We start from the raw sequence: 7,510 nt of genomic DNA on the forward strand, positions 1-7,510 counted from the left end.
TTTCCCCTTAACCCATGCTCCTTGTTCTATTACACCATGCCTTCGTTTCCCCTTCTTTATCTTCTACCAGGTTCCCAAGTACTTGTATGGGTCTCAGATCACAAACTCCCCAGATGAATTTTTCAGCATCCACGGCTACATTCTAGGCAGTCACTACAAAGCTGGATGCTTCCCCAAGGGGGACAGTTTCACTGAGGAGAGAACATAAAGCTTTCTCAGATTCTCCCAGGCTCCATGACCCAAATATGTTTGGATGCCACTGTCCTAAATTAACCTCACTTCCTTGTACTTCTCACCACCTGCCCCAGGCTCTGGCTCCAAGACTGGCTTTGGCACATGGCATTGCCCAACCCGTGTGCTGACTGGCTGTCCTGTCCTAGGCCACTGCTCCCCAAGCACACACCAGGGCACTGCACGTGTGGCCAGGGCTCTGCAGTGTCAGGATGCTCTGGGTTTCTGCTCACGCCCCAGAGGGTGGAGACAGCAGGCCAGCTAGTGCAGAGTAGGGCGCAGCTGCTGTGGGTGCGGGGTGCGGGGAGGGCAAAGGCACAGAGAGAGGGGAATGTGACAGACTATCAGGCGAGTACGAGGAACACAGCTCTCCACCTCTTTGGTGTGTCATTGCTGGAGCCAGCAGGGAACAACCACGAGCCTCATTAAGGGTGACTTTTAGAGAACTTCATCCTGCTGTCCTAGAGGATAGGGGAACAGTCACAGGCCACAGCACTGGGTACAGCCTGAAGGAGTTAGTAGGAGAGGCGCTGCCCTGCCCCTATGCAAGAGCCCTGCTCCTGGTGCAGTGAAGGACAGGAGTAAGTCGAGGGGCTGCCACCATGCTACAGGTCCCCAGCCCCACTGGGGGAGAAGGACTGGAGACACTGAGTCTGATCTCCTGGGGGTTGGAGGCCATCCAGAGGAAGACACTGAGGTGAATAAGTCCACTTGAGGGGAGGAGAGGGGAGCCTGCTAAAGAAGAAGGGATCATGGGGTGGGGGTTGTGGCTCAACAGTACAGTGCTGTGTGTGAGGCCCTGGGTTCGATCCTCAGCACCACATAAAAATAAATAAATAAAATAAAGATATTGTGTCCAACTGCAACTAATAAATAAATATTTAACAAAAAAGAAGGAGGAGGAGGAGGAGGAGAAGAAAGAGGAGGAGGAGGAGGAGGAGAAAGAGGAGGAGGAGGAGGAGGAGGAGGAGGAGGAGGAGGAGGGAGCGAGCAGCCTGCCTCCTGCTAACCACTAAGGCTGTTGAAAGAAGTCCTGGGCATCTGCACAGAATTTTCCCAGCTTCCACACCCTAGGGATTTGATCTCTTACTCACCAGGCACTCCTGGATTCTCCACCTCCCTTTCCTTCTTCCCCAGATTAGCAACCAGGAGACCAAGCCCAGCCACATCCCCAGGGTTTCTCTGCATCTTCCTATCCCTTGCTCCCGCAGAGGATTCTGCACTCCAGCCCACCCTTGGCCCCACAGCAGTTGGTTGGAGTCCTGGCTTCTTTGAACTTCCAAGTCAGGGAACTGGAGAGCATCATGCTCTATCAGGCTGGCTGCTGAATTTGCCTTTGTGGTAAAACAATCTCCCCACAGATTCCCCTGAGACCCGGAGAAAGGAGGCCTGCCAGGAAGTGGAGGGGGCAGGAGGCAGGTGAGACCTGGCGAGGAAGCTGGGGGCTGCCAGTTGGTTTCTTCACAGATATTTCAGCAAGAGAAGGGGCTCTCACCTGGCATTGGAGAGGAGCAGTCTGCAAGGCAGATCAGGGGCTCCTCAAAGAACTGAGAGGGTGCAGCTCCTCATTATCCTCTGAGAAGATGCTGGAAGGAAAAGGCACTGAGAGGGAAGCTTTCGAGGCAGGGCCAAGGCACATCTGCCCTGCTCTGAACTGGGAGGTAGAAACCCAGGCTTTCCAACCCTGGGCTATTGGGGCCTCTTCCTGTCCCTTGACTTGTCTCCTTGCCCTGTGTCCCAGTGTAAAAACTGGCCATAGTATCCAGAGGGGAAAAAATTCCAGGGAGCTCTCTGTTAAGGGAAAAAGGACATAATGATCATTTACCCTTGCCTGGTACCTTATAATAAACAAAGGCCACGTTGGGTACTAGTTAAGGACATGGATTTGCCCAGTCAATCTGAACTGAACCCCGGCCTCAGCACTCACAAGCTTCTTGACTTTGGAAGAGTCACCTACCCCATGGTGGCCTCCATTTCCTCACTGTAAAGTGGGAAAAGAGTACTACCAAGAGCTGCCATGAAATCAGTAATGCCTGCAGCACTCGGCACAATTTCCAGCACAAAACAAGCATTTATCTTTTCCCATCATCTAGAGAAACTGTAGGAAGTATCTGGAACTTCCACCTTCTGGACTGCATCTCACCAGCTGACCATGCACCTTGCCTGTGTCACACGTGCCCACTTCCCAGGGCTGCCTAGTTCCTAGAGCACCTGACCCCTCCCCAGTACTGGTGCCATCTGGCCCTCAGGTCCTCCCTGCAGAGATATTAGCCAACATCACAGTGCTGTTGGCAATGGTTTTAGCAGATGAGCCCTCCCCCCCATGGTGGGGTATTTAAAAAAAATAACTCTTTTTTTCCCAAAAAACTTTAATGATACATATTTATGGGGTACAGCATGAGAATTCAATACATACAAACAATGTGTGAGGACCAAATCAGGATATTAGCATTTCCATTTTAAAAGGAGAACTTTTGAATGTTTAAAGATCCACAAGAATGAAGAATGGGACCCCACATTGGTCCCCAAGGAAGCAGCCCTTCCCAGGTACCCCAGCTGTGCCTCTGCTCATTGGCTTCACCCCTGCGCTCAGCACCCTCTCAAGGAGAAGCAGCAGTGGTAGGGACAGCTAGCTACCTTCATGACTGCTGCAGGTCCCCCTCGCGTGTGTCATTTGGCTTTGACAATCTCCTTCTGAAATAATTAGGGTATATGTTATGATGCCCCTTTTACATGCCAGCCAACTGAGCCTCTCCGAGAGGGAAGGCAGGCTGGAGACCACCATGAGTGGGCGGCAGACCCAGGGCTTCTGCTGCCTTCAGACTCCACCTCCTTCTGGCAGCCCCACTTTGCCTTCTCCCGCAGAGGACTCCCTGCTCCTAGGGCAGAGACTGAGTGAGAGGGTTCTGCCCCTTGAAAGGCGCTCCACCCTGCTCTGGCATCTGTTCAAACAGCTCGGAAACATGTCGGAGACCACCCTGACTGATATCTTCATTTCTAAGATGATGAAACTGAGTACAGTGTCTTGTCAGGGTTGCATAATTAAAGGGTGACAGAGCAGGAGCCCAGCCCAGCAGCTAGCTCCCTCACCAGCCTTGGAAGCATAGAATTTCACAGCCAGCAAAGGCCATCTGACCATGCACCTTGCCTGTGGTATACGAGACCACTTCCCAGATAGACCAGAGGCAGGGGCTCAATAAATACTGCAGTCAACACTCAATTACCCTTAATGATGGAAAATGGGAAGCAAATGGGAACTGTGTCCTTTACAGGCCTCTAAATCTTTCATTGCTTCACCTCCCTCAGGGCTGTCAGGGCAGCAAACCAACTACACCTTCCTACTCACACTCCTATGGATGGGCAGGAAAGGGGCTAATAGATTGGGTTCAAGGGCAAGATAATCCTACCCCTGTTTCCTCAGACCCTCAATAGCCACAGGTTTGTGACTGTCCTGCAATGAGATGGTCTGCAACTCTCCAGTCCTACCAGGTGTGCACCTCCCCATAGTGGCACGTGGCAAGCCACAGGTGCGAGAGAGATGGCATGAAGCTCCTGTCACACCACCTTGCCTCAAAGCCTGATGTCCTCACCATGGAATCTTTATCCATTGTCAAACCAAGAAAGAGGATGAGAGAGGAGAATACAGACAAAAGCCAGGCACACCTCCTGGCACCTAGAAGGGTTTCCCTCTCCCAAAGTGCACCCCAACAGTCACACAGTGGGGAGGAAGACACCCGAATGGTAAACCACACCTGCTGACAGTGAGAGATGCCAACCACAGGATTCTCTCGTTCTCTCTTCTGGGTCACTAAGGCAGAAGTTATGTTCTTCACTTGCCTGGAATGTTCTTCCAGCTTCACTGGATGTCAGACAAAAAGAAATCAACTATACTGACAGCAGAAGAAACTGAAGACTGATAATGAAAAGGACGAGCAAACTGTTCCATTTCATACAGAGTAGAAATGTGGAAGGTAGGAATATGTAGGATTTGGGATCTAGAAAGCTAAGCCATGGACCTGCCCCCACACACCTCTTCTCATATTCCATATAACTGCAGTTAAATAAGGACCTAGAGCTAGTGCAAATGGGTGACTTCCACCCACAGTTGGAGAATGCCTCACAGGACCCTCTTCCCAGATGAGTATTGCCTTGCACTGAAATTGGCAATATTCCTGGGGACCCTGACTATGTCCCCTCCACCCATCCCCCAAGACTCAACTCAGATGTTCTCCTCTCTCAATATTGGATTCCTCCAATATTTCCTGTCTCTCCAATTCACTTGAACAGCAAGAATTTGCTGATCACCTGCAGCAGAACACATACTCTGCTGCATCCTTGGGATGAAAGGATAAAGAAGACAGTCTCTACCCCTAAGAAACTCATTATCCCATAGGTAAGGTAGACTCATTAGCAGGGGAGCCAAGCAAATGCACATCCACAGGGGTAGACAGTTGTTTGCTGGTTCCGCAGTGAAGGGAAAGCCCCTATTTGTAGCATTCGCCATGTTCTGTGGTGGAAATACCCTTACCAGAGTTGACTTCAAGCGGTGATATTGATGCGATGTTGCTGAACAAGGTCAGGCTCATAATTGTCCTTTATGAGACGACACAAGCCTGTTCCAGCACACTACCAGACACAGGTACCAGGAGCCAGGAAACTGAAAGGAAAAGGTGACACTGGAGTCAAAGAAGGCTTCCTGGGGGAGGGCCAGTGAACTGGCTTGTCATGCGTGGATAAGTGTTTACACATAGAAAAGGGAGAAAGGAAAAGACTTTTCCAAAGACTTAACAGTATAAAGATGGGTAATTTTGCTGTGTTTGGAGAACAACACCACCACCTCCTCTGGTAGGCCTGGCCCACACAAGAAACCCATGGGTACGAACAGTCTTGACACGTGCCTGTAAGAGGTGTCCTGTGCACCTTCTCTGACACGACCCAGATAACTCTACCACGCGACCTGCGCAGTGGTTTCATTAATGAGGTTCTAGGCATAAAGTTAGTTAGAAGAGATCGAAATAAAACACACAGACAGTACCTTCTTTATATTGCTAGGTCCGAGATGGCTCACCTCCCTGGTTCCCGCCTCTAGCCGCCCAGCAGGGCAGCGAGGATTACTCTGGGCTAGCAGGAGAGAGAGAGAGCGAACACGCCTGGGAGTAGCCTTTTATTTGGGGAACAAGAGATTCAGGGGAGAATTCCATCCAATGAAGGTTGGGGGGGGGCTGCACTCCAAGGTCAGGGTCAGTGATTGGGTCTCCGGGGTCAGTGGTCACGCACACCCCCACACGGATGGGCTCTCTCATCAGGAAAGGGTCGGGAAAGCTCCGACACAGCCAGAGCGCCTCAGGCCCTTAACGGGAGTCACCCAATCACGTGTCAGAATGGCTCCCCACAGATAACTCTGCCACCTGCCTCCAACCTGCTCCCACCTAACTCACCCCAGCAGGCCTGGCCTGTGCCCCACACCATCTCAGGACAACCTTCTTAGTATCTGTATCTTCTCAGTGTAGGGAAAGGACAACTATCTTGATGAGAGCATTCTAAACAGGATTGTCCAAACTCAGGTCAGAAATTCCTCCATATTGGGCAACCTTGAAGGACAGAACTTGAAGGAAAGGGGAGGCACCAAATCTCATATCTCAAAGACTGCTTATCCCAGGGCCATTGCTGATAGCACCTATCCATGGCCCAGGTTGAACTCCCATGGACTTTTGTTCATCTCCTTAGAGAAATATAAGATACCGCTCCAAGGGTCAGCAGCCCCACAGCATTCCTTGAAACAGGCTCAGAGGCTAAGCCATTCCAACTGAATTAACACAGCGTACCCTGGCAAGTTCTCCTAGAACCACCCCCATCTTAACTCCCACTTTTTCCCTATGTGAAATTTTCCACAAGTGAGGAATTATCTGACTATATTTCCCCCACTCCCATGGTGACCCTGCACTTTTGTAAAGTGTTAGCCCCCTGGGGTCTTTTCCTAAAGGATTTGGCCCTAGACCCAACTTGTCCCTGTCCCCTCACCTTGCTAGACACTTATCTCCCCTAGGATGGGCACTGAGGACCCTCTCTAGCCAAGATTGGGCAGACATCACTGCTTCTCCTAGTAAGGTAAACTCAGTTGACCAGGAGCCACCTCAACCCCACATCCCACTTTCCTCCCACCCCACCATACTAAAAACACTGTCCTGAAGGTGGTAAGAAGCCAAGTAGAGTCAGTGAATATGTTTTGCTAGAACAAGTTCAGCACCTGAAACAGATCAAGAATCCCAAAATTAAGGACCCATTTGGGGATTTTTAACATATTTCATTGGAAAGAATCAGTAGTAAATAAGGTGTTCCCTCCAAGCACCCACCCATTTAGGATGTCACAAAGCACTGTGACAGAAGGACATGTAAATGGCTAATTATATATTATATTATATTACATTACAAATGCTAGGATATAGGCAAGTAAAAATGGGTCAAGAACACAAAAGATTAAATAAAACTTGCTTTCTATGCTTGGGGGAAAAAAACACAAAAGAATGCTTTCTTGTCTTGGGGGAAGGTTTCATAGAAGTTCTGGCATTTAGCTGGACCTAGAAGAAAATTCAATTATTAGTATTTTAAAACCTGTTAATAATTGTAGCTACCTTCCAGTTACAGCTGTATTAATCTATATTTACATATGAAGATGGTCTAGGATGATCATGAAAGTATAATAGTTCTTATTAGAGGTGAATTTCCCATTCATTTTGATTCTCTTTCATAGTGTTACTACATTGTGCCAATTTTTAAAGTAAGGATAATGATACATCCTAGTAACTTATTTGGACTCTTTTCCATCCCTCCCCTTTATCCTCATGAGATGGCTCCAGCATTTCTAAAGCTATGAAGACCAGCATAAATGGAAGGGGGAGCCCCAGGCTGGCCTTTTCTTCTTTATAGATCCCATCTGCCAGCTCTTAAGGCCCTACTGAGTGCACAATAGGAACTTGAGAAGAATTAAACCAAACATGAGCAACCCATGCTCAAGGACTGAACTCCAGCATGTTTTAAAAGAACAAACAAAAATGCTTCTATCAAAAACAGTAGAATGAATTGGACATAACTTTCCTATGTTCATATATGAATACACAACCAGTGTAACTCCACATCATGTTCAACCACAAGAATGGGATCCTAATTAGAATAAGTAATACTACATGTTTGCAAAATATCTCAAAATACTCCTTACTGTCATATATATATAAAGAACTGATAAAAATAAGTAAATAAATAATTTTAAAATGTTTTCCCC

Source organism: Spermophilus citellus, assembly GCF_964194105.1.
Source record: "Spermophilus citellus genome assembly, chromosome: 10".
In the NCBI taxonomy this organism is placed as follows: Eukaryota; Metazoa; Chordata; class Mammalia; order Rodentia; family Sciuridae; genus Spermophilus; species Spermophilus citellus.